Source organism: Homarus americanus, unplaced genomic scaffold (assembly GCF_018991925.1).
Source record: "Homarus americanus isolate GMGI-L3 unplaced genomic scaffold, GMGI_Hamer_2.0 scaffold56241, whole genome shotgun sequence".
In the NCBI taxonomy this organism is placed as follows: domain Eukaryota; kingdom Metazoa; phylum Arthropoda; class Malacostraca; order Decapoda; family Nephropidae; genus Homarus; species Homarus americanus.
The window spans coordinates 1,319,012-1,336,110 of NW_024740202.1; the positions used below are offsets into that span (position 1 = coordinate 1,319,012).

Sequence of the window (17,099 nt, forward strand, 5' to 3'; positions counted from 1 at the left end):
GTGGAGTCACGATATTTCGTGAAATACAAATTCACAGGTACAGTATCTAAAAAAAAGTATCTGCCAGGATGGGTTCAACATTTTCCAAAATGTTACAGCAACATGTGATGTACCTGGAGGGGTTATGTGGGCTCTCAGGTATATTGGTCTTACTACATTTGGTAACCGAACATCGTCATAATTACGCTGAAATAAATACACATTGCATTACAGTAGGCTCTCGTGAATAACGTTTAATAGGTACCTGAAAAACACCGTTATTAGCGAAAACGTTATTTGTGACATTAGAATACATGTAAAAAGGGTTTATTGGTGCTGCTGCCACAAGAATTTCACCCATTTTTTCCCCTTGAAGCCCTCCTAACACTTTTTGTTAGCTGAAATAAAAAGAATTGCTATTCAATCAATCAAAATAAAGAGTGAGTAATATAACACTTAGTTTTTGAGGTGCTTGGTGTGATGATTGTTCCGTATCTAAGGGCCGCTAGCACTTGCACTGTCTTTCATTCTACAAGCTAACCATTTCACAAGAAAATGCTGTTATCACTAACAACCTGTTTCTATCGCCTTTATCATTCATAGCTCGCCTCGCATTTCCATCACTACCAAAATATTTTTAGCCAGCACAATACTCTTCTTGGTCTCCTATAAGTTCCTCTTAATATTTCGCACTGTAGACTCAGGACAGTTCAATTTCCTCACTTTAAAAGTTCCCAGTCATTCAGGTGGCAAATCACTCCCTCCACCACCTCCCCTAGCCCCCACGGGCAAAAATGCAGAAGCCATTATTGATCACCGACCCTAACAACCACTGGTTATAGTGGCGAAAATCTCACACGGGGGCGCAGCTCTGTATTCCACGGAGCGTGTGAGAGTGAGAGTGAGGCGGAGTGGACAACTACGTCATCAACACGGCGGCAAACAAGTGCTATCATTGATGCGCTCGGACGCTTCCCTCGAAATTTCCGTTATTCAAGAGAATCCAGACGTTATTATCGAAAATGGGTACCTATTGTAACTTACCGTTATTGTCGAAAGCGTTATTGTGGAAGTCGTTATTGGAGAGAGCCTATTGTACTAATGTTAAAGTATACAGTATTCCAAAGTAAATGCATGTCTCAATACACAGTATATCCTTTGTGATCTAATGTTTCACCCTGTGTGAAGACAGATACTTTTTTGAGATACAGTACTGTACCTCGATTACTACCTCCTTTAAATTTCATGGTCAAATGTTCATAATTTATGGGCGAGTGTCGGCTGCCACAGTGTTTGTTTACATAAGAAGCCATAAAAGTTGTGGAAATATTTCGGTGCTCTAATTTTATTTCAAAATAAGAAATCTAAATATCACTTCCACGTTCTTATGGGACTTAAAGAAAACGTATAAAAACATATACAAGATAAATGGAGTGGGAAGTGACTTGTTTGTGGACAGAGGTACCCCCTATTGACTGAGCGTTTGGCGCTCTTCTGACCTCGTTAATGCAACCTGCAATTTCACCATAATTCCCATATTATTTAGGTACATTTGGTACCGGAGTAATTCAACATCGTAAAGTAATAAAAAAAAAAAGCCCCAGACGAGTTATTGCGTGGTATAAATTTAGTTTCTTTGTAGACAGCGTGGTCACATCCTGCTTGTCTTGATGTATTGGCACAACACACGAAATAATAAGAAGGGAAGGAGCTGTTAATGTAAAATAGTACTACTTTTTGTACAATTATTTGTTACTGTATTTTTGGATGTATTACTGTACATACCATGTTTAGTGTTTATTAAAGCAAATTTGGAACAGTTTATGGGTATTTCTTGGCCTCTGGAACAAAATTAATGATTTCCATTTAAATCAATTATCACTATAATTTAGGATTTGATTATTCATGGTCTTCTGGTACCTAACCCACAAATTATCAAGACTCAGCCATAACTTACTCCCCAAACTCGCTTGACTACGAGTAGACTCCTCACCAGCAGTCACTCGGCCAGTTGCCCGTTTCTCCAATTTTTATAATTAGTTGGAAAGAAATTTAATCTGTACAGTAAAGATGTCAAGTTTTAAGATTGGAAATGGGAAGAATACAAAAGTTTGGAGATTTTTTGGTTTATATAATTTGTTACATCAAAAAGTTTTGTGGCATTTAAGGTGATTTTGAAAGTTTTTTGTAGAAAATTATCTTGGCTTTAATTATGGGAAAATGTGAAGAGATTTATGAAAAATTTTTCAGGAAGGGAATGGCTATACAGGTATATGTGTATACATAGTGTATGTACAGTCTCGTTCAAGATTCTTTGAACACTGCTGGCAATTTGAGGCCATTTGTTTACTATAGTATGCAGTAAAAATTAATAATGTTAAAGTGATCGGTGATAGGGTACTTAGTTCCCCGTTGCTTAATTAATGGTTGGGCTTTGTTGTTTCGTATTATATTATACTACGTATTATAGTAAACAAACGGCCTTGAGTTGCCAGCAGTGTTTGAAGAATCGTGAACGAGACTACAGTCAGGGTCAAAAGTCTTGAACACTTAGCAATATCTGGCATCTACTTCTGAGTTATACATATATGATTGGGATATACTAATAACACTACTTGTCACCACAAAATGGGATATAAAACTCCTTAATACCCAAGATCTTCGGGTACTTACATACCAAATATTGTCGAGTGTTCAAGACTTTAGACCCCGACTGTACATATACAGCTCCTCCCCGACTTACGACGGGGTTAGGAACCCAAATCCATGTTGTAAGTCGAAATGGTCATAAGTCGGAAATGCTTAAATAATACATAGAAAATCTAAAATGGGTGTCTCTTTTTCTTCTCAGCACCACAAAACACTCACTTTTAAGCTTGCCAGCCATGTTAAAGTGAATTAAAAAAATTTTTTTTGTCAGTGTACTGACTTTGGGACTCAAAAATACGTAATTTGACCAAATTTTGGTACGACTGAGGCAGGTCATAAGTCGGGGAGGAGCTCTATATATACATATACCCCCTAATATGTATGTACAGCTCCCCCAGAAAGTATCGTCAGCCATGGGGTCCATATGATTTGAGGCTTTCCGAGCTATGTTACTCAACCTGGTGACTGACACGGCGATGTCCATTTATGACATCCACTCGGTGATGTAATATATGATCTGAAGCCTCGGAGGATTCACATCATTCAGAAAGGTAGTCCAGTATTCTCATTCGTGCTCAAAGGTCGCGGATGTCGAACTTCCAACCGTGCAGAAATAGGTCTTGTAAAATTGCTTGGAAGCCTCGAATCGACTTACGATATTTTGGGGGGATATCATGTGTTGCAAATTTTTTTTTATCTTTAATCCTTTTTATTGTACTGTACAGTACATGTCTTGTAGAAGACTGGCCGCCAACCCTCGGATCGATTGATTGACTTGTCATGTACAGTACAAGGCAATGAGTGTGAGGCAGCTGACGAAGCATTAAACCAGGCAGGTATTGGAAGCATCATTCTGATGGCCCGTGTCATGACACACACTACATCAAGGACTTGGGGCTCACCACAGAACCAGTTAGTGTTTTTTTTGTTTTTTTTTACTTTTGTTGTGTATTTATAAATAAGAACTAAAATGTGAAACTTAATACAATTTATGAAATAACACCTGCAGCGAAAGCATCATTGATACAAGGTTGTATTTTTTGTTTTATGGGATTAGCCCACCTGGGCACAGGTCACTCACCCACATCAGGGCCAGGGGGGCAGAAATATCATTGTAATAATAATTAATAACAATAGATAAAATTTATAATAAAAAAATTAATTATAATATTAATTACCATAAATAGGTGCTCCTCTTCTTAAGCACGTTCAACTTACAAACTTTCAGATACAAACATCATCACTGAGGGGGTTACCTGCCAGAACAGGTGTTTAATGTGGATGAGACTGGATTATTTTGAAGAAAATTCCAGATAAAACAAACATTACCTAAGAGTAGAAGAGTGAGCCAGGTTTTAAGGCTATATTAAAGAGTATAACTGTACTAAATATCCATAATCTTTTCATTTTTTACAACATGTTTGGTATCTACAAGAGTAAAGTTGGACTTACAAACGAGCCTCAGTTACGTAACTCATTCGTAAGTAGAGGAGCACCTGTAAATACAAAAATTAAAAATAAATCGGAGTGAGAAACGATATACAGTATGTAGTGTTGTCAACACTGTAGCCATTTGGGAACCACTGCATTAAAAAACAATAAATATAACCTTCATATTGGTAGCTTCAGTTTGACAATTAACTTAAAAATTTAACACAGTACACTACTGTACTAGGTTTTCTGAATGTAGTGTAATGTACTTTAAACAACTGGAAAAAATTCCTAACTGGCAACTTTGCTGGGTATATCCCTCCCCATTTTGCCAAGGACTTAAAATCAACTGTTCCTCCTGAACATGTTAACATATATAAATAACTAATATTTACTTTCCAAAACTTTTCCACGCATTTGTTTTAGTTATGATAGAATGTATAACATGATATTGGAGCTTTGAAACAGGCACTGTTCATTTGCACCATACAGTATATTCCACCAATGAGGTGGGGGGAGGGATGGACCCAACAAAGTTGCTAATTAGGAATTTCAAGACTGCCTGTCTGTGTGGTCTTATAAGTGGGATGGACTGTAACCTAGGAAGTCTTGCAGGTTGCAAGAGATTGTAATAAAATCCATGAGACAGTCCACCACTGCACCTCCCACCTTGGGCATGAGAGGCTCTCTTGTTCATGACTATGCAGTACCCCCAAAGACAAACTTAAGATTTCATTTATTCACAGATTTAAGAGGATAGTAACACTAGAGGAACAAATATTTAATTTATTAATTATGTACAAAATAAGTGCTATGGAATTTAAACATGATTCAAAGGTACAGTACACAATTGATTATTGAAAGAAACATCTCTTCAATTTTGTTTGAGATAAAAAAAAGTTTTAAGTAACCATATTTTACACCACAAATTGACTTGAATTAAATACTTATTTACATGTTATGATCTATTCCTCACGACCACGGTATTCCTTAATGTGGGCAAGCACCCAAGCTGGAACAGCGCAACACCCAACCATGATGACTCCACCGTGAACCATTTTCTCCTGTTGGGAAGATACAAAAATTTTGTTTGCTTATTTACAGCTATGAATTCTATTCCCAAATAAATGTGGAATACTGTCCATGCACCAAATCTCTAGGCAAGAAAGCAATTTTTGGGTGTTTTTTACTAAAATCTGACCAACATTTTTGTGCAAATTACTTGTTTGTTAAAAATGAAGAATTTTGTTTTTTGCAAAAAACGCTAATTTGCACAAGAAATGAAGGTCAAATTTGAGTTAAAAAAGAAAAAAAAATACTGATTCTCATGTCAAAACCTGAGGACAGCCAATGGGCGAATATTTCCCATGAGTTTTCATCATCAGAACAGGCTAGGTTAGTTCACTTTATCTCAGATGAATGACAATGTAACAGTAGGTAAGTGTTCAGAAGTCAACAACAGATCAAGCAAAAATATTGTGTTAGACATATGAAGCAGCATCAAGGGGTCCCACTAATTACCCAAATGTAGCCGCAATGAAGTCAAATAATGGTCCTACATGAATCAATCGGGCTGTGAATCACTTCTTGATTATTATTTGGTGTCATAGTCACAAAAAATCGGTAAACTTAATTTAATCCGAGTTAACAGATCGAGTGCATGTACCTAACCTAACCCAACACAACTCAGATTAAATTAAGTTTACCAATTTTTTGTGACTATGACACCAAATAATAATCGAGAAGTGATTCACAGCCTGATTTACGCTTGTACGACCATCATTTGACTTCATTGCGGCTACATTTGGGTAATTAGTCGCTCCCTCGGTACATGCACGCGATCTATTAACTCAGATTAAAGTAAGTTTTCCAATTTTTTGTTTTACCTAAACAAAATATCTTGATATACAACAAAATGGGTTTATGAGTTGTAACTTGGTAAGAATTTTAATGAGTTGATACATTTTGTTTTGGATGTGATCAGCTGATGACGGAGGCCCGTCGGCCATGACCCAACTCTCACTCACCGCGAAGCTAACTTTGACTGTGGGAGGTCCAGAGATAACACTGGTCCTCTTGGCCATCACCATCGTTGTGTTGGCCCGAGCTACTTGGGTGACGGCGGTCCTGAGAGCGAACATGATGAAGATGTGTGGTGGTGTTGTGCTGGTCGGCCTCTTCTGTCTGGAGTGACGGTGTCTCACAGCAGTGTAGGTAATGTTAGAGACTACCACGAACACAACCAGGACAAGTTTATCTTCCAGTTGATATTAACTTACTTAATATGTATTAATATAACCATAAAAATACTACGAGATAATTCGATTAGTTTTAATTTTTAAGATATTTTAATGTTGCCTCCCTTTAAAAGAAAAATTACAGAGCTAAGAGTGCTATTCGTATTATTATTTTTAACATTAGTCATGTTATGTACTCCCCAACCTCTCCGATGGTTCCTTTAAAGTCATTTTATTTTACCAAGTGATCAAATTTTGTGATGTACTATTACTTAAAATTTAATTTTATTAAAATGACTTAAAATTACTAAATATCTTCTTTATGAGTATATAAGGAATCTATTTGATTTTACTGTACAGTACATGTTCGAATCCTTCAGTGTACTTTTGATGGAAATACAACATGATATATCTCAGTGTAAGTCAAATTTTAATAAAATTGTAATTAATTAATTACTTATGTCATTAAAGTAAGCATTAAAGATGTTTAAATTATCTTTGGTGTGATATTTTTGATAAAATAGATGACAAATGCGAGTAATTAAGAGGGCGCTCCTGAGTAGAGGATCCGGACACCTTATTGAATAGTTTTCAGGCAGATACTTAATGTTAGGAAAATACTACGGAAATAAACCGAAAACCATTTCATTGATATTTTTCGTAAGAAGTTGACAAAAAAATTATTATATATAACATATAAAACTACAATATCATTAATAGATTAAGTCAGGATAGGTTAGGTTGGGTTTGGATCGCCTGCTTTAAGAATTACGAAAAATAAATGGCGTCGCAGCTGTGTTCGTGTTATTCTGTGAACATTGGTCATCCTGCCAGTTCTCAGTGGTGTTGTTGTCGACGCAGGATATGTCAGGCGATTCCTCATTCATGAAGTGTTTTCGCACAGTTGGGTGAGTCTTTATTCACTTTTATCACCTGTTGCTGTATCTTTAGTATGCATAGATGATTTTAAGGTGGCTGGGAGGAGAGAAAGTGGCCAGAAATGTGGTAAACTAGCATATGTTTACATTGGGAATGTTTGAGGGGGCGTTCAACCTGATTTAGCAGTCCGCCATCAAAACTTATATTTATGCTGACTCTCCAGCTCTCCTGTGTCTGTTTCTTCGTTTAAACAGTGAAAATTGGTCTCGAGGAAGTTAGGTTCCATGGAAGCAAGAGGATATTTGGGTTGTATGTAGTTGTAGGCGTCGGTGACAACACTCAATATTAATGAACAACAAAGATGGGTGTGATGTAAACACAACCAAGTGACCAACACTGTGATGTATGGACGCTTACAACACAGTTAATGATGCCTCCCTACTGCATTACTCAACCAGGCAATTTGACACCCTAATTTTGTCCTGTAAATACAGCCAAATTGACTATTAAAGAAATATATCAATATCAACCAGCAGACCTGAGTTATGGTGCACAGTTAATGGTCAGTTCTCAACAATTAAACATCTTAAGAATTTGAAACCCTATTTCAACAGAGATAAATGCAATTATGTATTCTTGCATGTTATTGCTCTGGTAATTTTTAGAAGCTTGCAACACTGGAAATGTGTATAGCTGTGTGAAGTTTAGGTATTCTTGATTATACTATATCTGTGCTCATATGATCGGAAATATTACTTCATGTGTTCAACTTTTCAACCTTAATATGAGTGAACCTAATCACCACTTGCTAATGCAGAAGCAATTTTGCACAGCCTTAAATTATTTTCCTAATTACATTATATAATTACTGGACACTAGAAAAAATATCATCGAAAAAGTTATTCTATTTCTACTTAAGACTCATGTTAAATGTGCATGGGAGTAGCAGTGTGCTTCCATTAAACCATTTGAACACCTTTATGAATTCTGAGACTATAGTGTTAAATTATTTTTAAGGATGACACGAAGTTAACAAACTTAATCTAACTTAGTTAAGTTAGCTGCAGCTTAAAAAAAGCAAAAGATTCTTTGATTAGTTTGACTCTGGCAAATAATCTGTATTGACCATTCATGGAAATAACTTTCAAGAATATGTTTTTATAATTATTTTCATTTTGTTTTACACGAATATTACTTTTATTTTTGGCGGAAATGAGTCCTTTTTGATCTGATCCCCCCCGAGTTACCAACATTGTTGGGTCTAAAAACAAAAACGTGACTCTCAAATATCAGTATTGGTACATGTCTAACTTAACCTAACCAGAGAATCTAGAAGGACCTGACCTAACCTCCTATCCAGCCCCCAGGACCCCCCTCTGTTTCCCCCTTGGTGTGTAAACCTAACCTAACTTTACCAAAGGAAAACTTACCTTAATTAACAGATGGGTGGAGGATAAAGTGATCCCACTTGAAGGAGGAAGTGGTGAGCCTAGAACATGCTCCGGGTACTTAACAAAATATTGGTGGTAATACAGTACTCTTTCCTGTTGCCGGCACAAAACACACAACTTTTTATGTCCTTCCATAGATGTTCTATATTTTGTGCCAGCATTTGGAACCACAAAGTTCTCACTGTGGTTTACAGTTCTGTGGGTATCACCAATTTTGGCGAGGGTACTGTAAGCCCTCGAAAGGTCCGTATGAATAACACTATTCAGTGAATAACACGCCAGTCTTCCAACGTGCAACATTTACAGACAGAAGCCACCTTCCTACTAATTCAAATTAAACATGACATGGAGACTTGCGCTGATTGGCCGAGTAGAAATTAAGCGCATCGCAAGAGTATCACTCTACACGACACTTCCATTGGTTGTCTGAGTTACAAAAAAAAAAAAATATGGTACCAGCAAACTTGTACTGTACAGGTATACTTTCTTAAGTGAAAATAAAAAGGGAAAAGAATGCAAAACTAAAAATTTTCACTGGAAATGCTATATAGTAAATTTCATCATTCTTAGATATTTTTGCTCTATCTCTCTAGCTATATGAGAATCAGTATAAAGGCCCGTGAATGGTCACTACTGAATATTAACCTTGGTTCTTGTTCATCATCATCAACAATGTTTTATAGCCATTCTTCACATATGTGTGGGTTAGCTGTGATTTCTGATGGCTGCTCTCCATGTTGCACAGTCTCTTGCAGTCTCTCTTGTCAGGCTCTTTAACTCTCATGTTATTTCTTACAACCTCTCTCCATGTCATTCTTGGCCTACTCCTGGCTCTCCTCACCTCTACATTTAGGCTCATGCACCTCTTTCTTGACCCAGTTTGTCTCATCCATTCTCTCCACATGCCCAAACCATCTCATCCTGCCTCTACACAGAACTTCACCAATACAGTACTCTCAATACTCAGCCACCTCATGACTCTCAGTGTCACATTACACATACATTTCGCAATTATCACTTCAGCTCACTCAAGCCTGCTTATGTCATCCTCTTTAACTGCCCATGTTTCACTGCCATACATCACATCAGCTGCATACAATCTTTCTTTCACATGCAGGGTAGGTGGTAGGTCTTTTTGCTATCAACAAAGGCAGCAGCACCCTAAACTTCCTCTAGCTAGCACTGATCATGTCACCCAGGTTACAGAACTCATCGCAGTCCAGGGACATATCCCCAATGATGAATTTCTTCAGCTTTGCTATGGAGATAGTATTACTTGCACATACAGAACACTTAAAGTCAGCATCATCATGCAGTCTTCCATTTTCATTGTCATCTACTTCACTGCACTACTTGTTTACCCGCCTCCCACACTAAGTGCACATTATTGAGTAGCTGCCAACTCTACAGACAGCATATGGCCATTTTCCAATTTCCACGATGGGAAAATTAGTACAGTATGTGTTCAAAGATAAGCTGAATGTTGTTGAATTTTGCTAAAGTTTGTTAAGAAAGACAGGTTTATTCCTGCAACAGAGAAAGGTAGTTACTGTAAGTGTACTGATAGATAAGTTTTTTTTTTTAAAGAGGGAACATTCATTCAGGAAGAATGAATTTTCTTTTCTTAATTGTTTACACAATTTGTGACATGGCAACCCTGAAATAAAAAGGATTCATTTAGTTCTGTGCTGGTATGGTCAACACACATCACTCCACAGCATGGTAACATCCCACTTACTTTGCCTGAACCATTGTTTTATGGATTTGGAGTCCAGAGATTATTATTATTGTTATATATAATTTTTTATATATTTTTTTTTGCAAATTAAGAGTTGCTTTCTCAGAAAAATACTATGATATCATGAAGGGTGGCTTATTTTTAGTGTCTTGGGGTTGAATGAGACTTATGTTTGTAAATACTGTACTGTACAGTTTGCAGTTCAAGTGTAATGTGCTTCTGTATTATGTTTTGTCTTAAGGTTTGGAAGTTTCAACTGTGCAGTATTGTATATTTATGAAGGCATAGTACTGTACTGTATAGTATAGCTAATGTTTATTGTTCCACAGATGTTTGACATAAGCTTTGGAGTTGATAAATGTTTTACCTTACTATGAGATGTAATTACACACCAAAATTTAGAATTGTTGCAGTATGTCTTTGCCTGGGGTGCTTAGCTTAGTGTAAACTTCTGTATGCCGCCAGTAGTTTTACAGCAGTAGAAGAGTGTTACACATATTTATGATGAGGGAATCCAAAGGAGGGCACATCTTTTCACCAATTAAAGAGAATAAACAGGGTATCCATATTTTATCTGACCCAGTTTAAAGTGTAATAACCTCAAAATTATTAAAGATACAATCCACAGGTTTTATCATACTTGACATAAAACACGGAAAAACTTATGAGCTGTTGATCTAGTACAGGGGGTATAATAAAACTACAGAAGTGTGTATTATCAGGAATATTTTTTTTGGCTGCAAAATTAAGTTTTAAAATAGGTCAGATATTTATGGACACTGAACAGTATTACAACAAATAGTAGGATATCCTGTTTTGCTCTTGATTCCAGCCACCTGTATTGTATTGTAGTAGGAAATGGCTTGTTAGGGTCATTATAGTATTATCCAAGCATTATCTGCACCATGTGTGAGTGTTTAGGATGAACCTGCTAGAACCAACAGCAGCTCTTAGTTGATCAGATCATCACCATGAAAGCTTGCTGTCGATGTCTCCAGAACTGATACAAGTACGGTACTGTATTGTACTGTAGGGTCTTTTTGTATGCCAACCTCCACAACTTTGGAGTGTATCCTCTAAGACAATCTGTATTTTGTATGCAGTAGTACAATATTTGTTTTATTCACTTGTGTATTGGCATAGATTTGTTGTAAATGAAAAGGGGGTGACTTCCAAGAGTTGTAGAAATGTGCCTTTGAACATAACCATAAAAAATTCTGTACTGTACATCTTTTCTATAGGTTGAGAAAGTGTAATGTTTTTTGCAAAATTGACATGCTGGGGCTACCATATTATTTATGACCTGACAGACTGACCCGTGACGCTAACAATACTATTGTGTTAACCCTTGTGACCGGAATCAGTTAGACCCCAATGTCACGAGCTATGTCGGGCCTGGCAAGACCTTGTTGGTCTTTTTGAATACAAGCTTGACATTATTCTACTTTGCTCTTATTTTATCACTTAAATACTTAATTAACCTTTGTCCTTAAAACTATTAAAAATCACTTTAAAAAACACAAACTTACTAATGGCTTCCTCTCCTGGGCAACTCACGTGCAAAACTAATTATTTATTATTATTATTTTTTTTTAAACCCTGGGTTCTCATTGGATGTCCCTTCAAAATGGTAAAATCAGTCAGCCAATGAAAACTCAGAATCTCAGAGCACTCCCCTGGTTTTATTAAGAATTGCATTAATTGTAGAGGGGGGGGGGGTGAGTATTCAGTATAGGAAATAAGAACATAAGAATGGAGGAAACTGCAGCAGGCCTATTGGCCCATACTGGGCAGTCCCATTTACACCCAACCCCTATTGCTCATATATCCATCCAACCTATGTTTAAAGCTATCCGGCATATTCGAGTTACTGATGATATTTGGTAGCTTGTTCCACTCGTCCACCACTCCAAACCAATGTTTACATATTTCGTGCCGTGCCAAAATCTAAATTTGTCTAATTTAATTAACAGGATAAACATCCACCAATTACCCTTGTGCTTAAACTACTAAAAATCGATTGTGGAGGGGGATGCATCCCTTCCATCCACCTTAGGATCTATGCCCCTGCACTTGTGCCTGTTTGGTTAGCCCTCTTTTGGAGCTTTGTTCATTATTGTACTGTATCTAGCAGCCTAACAAGCAGTTTAATTATAACTTGGCTTGATTCTGGCCTTCAAGTTGCACAACACTACCAATACTCAAAATGTTTCACAGGTTTCTATTTTTGTGATGTTCATTCGATTTATTTGTAGAAATATGCAATTCATGTTTTGAGACATTTTTCCTCAATTATTCTAAAAAGTATTTAGTGACTGGCTTTGAATAGAAATACTGTACAGCACACTTTAACTAATAATTGATACAGTATACCTTCCAAAGGTTTTCTGAGATAACTTACCAGTACAGTAATCACATAAGCCATCTCCATATCCTTAGTTGTATGGTTATAAAGTAGTTTGCAGTACAGTACTGTATTTAACTCTGACTTTCTTTAGACAAGAGGAAGTATAGAATTATTATGCAGAACCTATCTATTTTATGGCCACTAAACTTTTAGAGGCTTCAGAGATGAACTTTATCATAGTCTGTATACTGTACTATGGATTGAAAAGAAAATTATTCCAAGTTTTTATTTTAGAACTTGTGGTTGGAGGGATTTTGGAAACTTGACAGCCATGGTACATTCTACTTTGAGCACCAGTTTTGTAATTGCTAATGGTATTGTAAGCAGAATGATGCAGGGTGACTACACCACTTAAGACATGCTACTCAGACTTCCCTCAGCCCTTGGGTGTGGTACTGTACTGCAAACCCATATTTGATGTGTAATGGGGCTAAGAAGCTCTTCTCTTCCTCTGTGCCTTGTTCTGTAGCCAAGCTCCTTGGGTAACTACTTTATCAGGTTGTTGCAGATAAATGAAGATGAAACTTAGTTGCCCTGGTCCTTCCTCCATTGTAATCTAACTGGTCTAGTCTGTGTGCCAGTCATTCTTGCTGTTTCTAATATTTCTGTTGTCAAATCTGTCCTCTGAAGACTGCAACTCTTTTTTTACTAAGCAACATACAGTTATAATAATGTACTACTCAACTGTATGTACAGTACAAATGGCTTATTTATTATTAATTTTGTGTGTGACTGTCCAATTACTGTAGTTGTTTTAATTTTCATTACACATAAACAAGGTTTCTTATACATCACAATGTAGAATGAATTTGTTGTGTGCACCAATATCAAGGTACAGTAATGTGCAGATGTCTGCCACCAGTACATTACTGTAGAAACAAAAAACTGTACTGTATATGATACATTTATTTTAAAATTACTGGTACAGTATCATATATAAGCAAGACATAAAAAGAATAAAAAAACGGGGGATAATTAGGGCATCCTGTTTAAGATTTACAGTATATTTAATGTGAAAAAGAGATGTACAGCACAGGGGTCCCCCAGTAACCGTCGCTGATGATACACGCAGCTGGAAGACTGTTGTGCAGCTGAGAGGGAACAGTGCACTTAATCCTATTCCTCTACTTCATCATATTGGATGTGTTCCCAGCATATTTATGATTTATAAATATGCACTTATCAAAACCATTTTTTTTACTACAATTTTTTTTATCCCCCTCCTACCCACACTCTCTCCCCACCCCACTACAATGTGTGTGTGGGGGAGGGGGGGTAAGCTGGTGCTGTCTGTATATCGATCCATATGTCTGTTTGCTGGTACAGCACAGTACATACAGTATGTGTTCTCTAGCCTGCAACTAAAATTATGTTTGATGTATTACAACCAGACTTCACTCATAAGATCTCCATACACAGTTGATGAACCCTATTGGTGTTGGTGTCTGTCAAGGAGCTCAGCCATGCCGTTGGTGCCTCATGTTTTTGTTGTGACCTTTCTTGAATGGCTAATAATTCATGTAATTTATGTACTGCTGGTTACATATAAGTTGATTTAATTTTTAATGTATACTGTGTACATTAAGAAAACCTGTGGATTATGGAAACTTGGGCTTTATCAGGGATGTTTGTGTCTATTCCAATGTTGTTATTTTCTTTAAATTGTGTTGCATCTTTTTAAATTAACCGCTCATGTGGGTGAGGTTAGCAATGCAGTTTCAGCTTTTTTGTGACTTGTATAGTGGGGAAAATAGACTCTGATGCCAAGGAAATTTTTTTCATGCTGTACTTTCATTGTAAGTAGCAGACATCTTAACATTGTGACACTTATCTTTGTTGATACTGTAACAAAGATGTGAAATGGTTGTCAAAATCATGAGTTAACTGTTGGGTGGCCTTGATCTTAAATGCCAGTGGAGTTATTTTTGGAAGGTCAGCAGTGTCTTTCTTACCCCAGTTGTGGCATCCTCTAGTGGACTACAATGTTATACCAGTGTTCACAATGTCCCATTAACATTGTCTTTTTTTATTACCCTAACCAGCAACTGAAATACTCTATGTAGATTAAAGATGATAGAATAATAGTTCTTTTTATTTAGTTATTTATAATTTCTCCATAAATGAAAATGATTTTGACTTGTATATATAGTAAATGTACAGTATTTAGTCTTTTAGATTTTTGTAGAATGAAATGAAATGAAAATAATTACTGTATTATCATCATTATTCCACATACTGTACTGAATGTGTGGTGTGACTGTTAATTGTGTGTTCAAGTTGTAGTACAGTATAGAACTACAGTATTGTATGTGTGTTTGTATGTTCATATGTGCATAGTAAAGAGCATAAAAACACCATTGGATTAGGCAGTAGTACAGTAGTTCCATTGTCAACTCATTTAGTAGGTCTTCTGAACCAAGTGCAAAAGGAGGTTATCCTAGTGTCATAGTTAGTTAGCCTTTCTGCCCTCATTGTTGTCTTCTTTTTATTAGCATTACCAATTGTTACCTTTTTTCATTAAAGATTATGTTTTAGTAATGAAACAATACTTTCACCATACAGTACTTGAGGTGCTTGATTGTCTAATGCTACAGGGTCAGCTTCCTTTCAAACCATTTAGGCTGTTGGTCTGTTCTTTGTTGCTCTGTTGTCCAGTGTTAGCACAGGGGAAATAGTACCTGGAGAAAACCTGCAATGTTTGGGAGGGTAGCACTAGATAATACATCTTTTTAGATAACACTCACATCTGTCCTGAGCCAGGAGTTGAACCCAGGACACAACAGTGAGAGGTAATTTTGTAACAGCTCTACCATCAGCACCTTTCAGACTAGGTCACTGTGACCTACTTTCTAGGAAATATAGATAATGTTTTACGTCCAGACATGATGCTATAATAATGTAACATGTTAGTCACCACATATTCTGTGAATGACACCTTTTCACCTGCCAGAAAGAGAGCTTGGTGAAAAAATACATCGATGGTCAGACTTGTTGTCTTATCACACCTCTTGTTGATAACAATATACCGTTTATCACTTTGCCTATTCATAATATACAAGCCGTTTTATGGTACAGTATAATACAGTGCAGTTTTGTATTGGTTATCTCCAGTCAGTTAGCTCTAAAATTAGACTGAGAAATGTCATGGGAAACAGGTTTCTTTCTGCTGATACAGAAAACAGTATCTGTAGGCATCAAAGTGCAGTTGTACAGTAAATGGTAATGCCTATACAGTACAGTATAATTTAAAACCCTATCTGAAGATCACATATCATTGAAGAGATCAGTAATAACTTGGCCAGTATCTTGGGATCAAATTTTGTAGAACTAACAAGTTCTTTACTTTACAGAACTTTATGGTCTATTTGTGAAAAGAATGAAATCCTAATTAATTTTGTAAAGTGCCACACATGAACACTTGATTCTAAGTCACATAGAGCAATGACAGGTTGCATTTTCAGGCTTTTGAAATGAAAACCAAAATATTGTAGTCACCACAATGGATTTATATTTATTTTTTCTAAATCCCTTTTTAACATTGCCTAGCCCCACGGAGCTCTCATGACTCGTATTACCTGTATGATTGATGAACAACTTCTGGATTAGCTAGCATATAAACACCAGGACATTCTGTGCTAAATTTGTTATTGGCATATCAACAGTGGCATTACTCGTTAGTTTGGGTGGGGATAAAGGTGTAGCCATCCATACAGTATTTATATACAGTACTGTAGTTTATGTAATGCGATCAACACATTGACAAAGTGAGTAAAATATAATATTCTAGCTATTAAATAAGTGTGTGTGTGCGCGTGCGTGCGTCCCCCAAAAGTGCTACTTGTGGTATAAAATTAAGGAAACAAGTACAATGCTGTACTTAAGAGAGGAGGACCAATGACGTAGGGGTGATGTTGGTTGGTGGGAAGGTGTCAAGGGGATGGTCATATACAGGGAGCTATCTGGCTCCCCTCCAACCTGCTACAATTTTCTACCACACCCCCCCCCCCATTTCCCCACCAAAAAACAAAAAAATGAACCGGAATATAAAATGAATCTTGCGACGGCCTTGCCAAGGTTAGCTTGCTTTATTCCTGGTGTTGCGAGGCTTGTGCGTTTCCCCCACTCATCTTGTATTGATAAATGAATTTTAGATACATTGTTGTCTTGTCCTGTACTTATGTGTAATATTTGTCAAGATACATTCATAAGAGTTTTGAAAAGAACAAGGAAATAACAGCTCCTTGCAAATACATAAACAATGGAATGTATCGAGTTTTTAGGTGTTCGACCTCAGAGGAGAAAATTGTAAGGCTTGTGAATTGTGGCAT

The 17,099-nt window shown here is 36.7% G+C and overlaps 1 protein-coding gene and 1 long non-coding RNA gene across 2 annotated transcripts in view; one reads left to right on the forward strand and one right to left on the reverse strand.

Annotated features, from left to right (window-relative positions):
• Window positions 1-4,832: 4,832 nt before the first annotated feature.
• On the reverse strand, window positions 4,833-6,412 carry LOC121875300. Its single transcript, XR_006090579.1, has 2 exons — window positions 6,087-6,412; window positions 4,833-5,123 (listed from the first exon to the last, which is right to left on the reverse strand). It is a non-coding gene; the product is annotated as an uncharacterized LOC121875300 (long non-coding RNA).
• A 713-nt stretch (window positions 6,413-7,125) lies between these two features.
• LOC121875301 (BTB/POZ domain-containing protein 7-like) overlaps window positions 7,126-17,099 on the forward strand; it is a 76,337-nt gene continuing 66,363 nt past the window's right edge. Inside the window, exon 1 of the mRNA XM_042379772.1 lies at window positions 7,126-7,204. The gene's annotated coding sequence lies outside the window, so the exon portion shown is untranslated. The remainder of the gene's footprint in view (window positions 7,205-17,099) is intronic.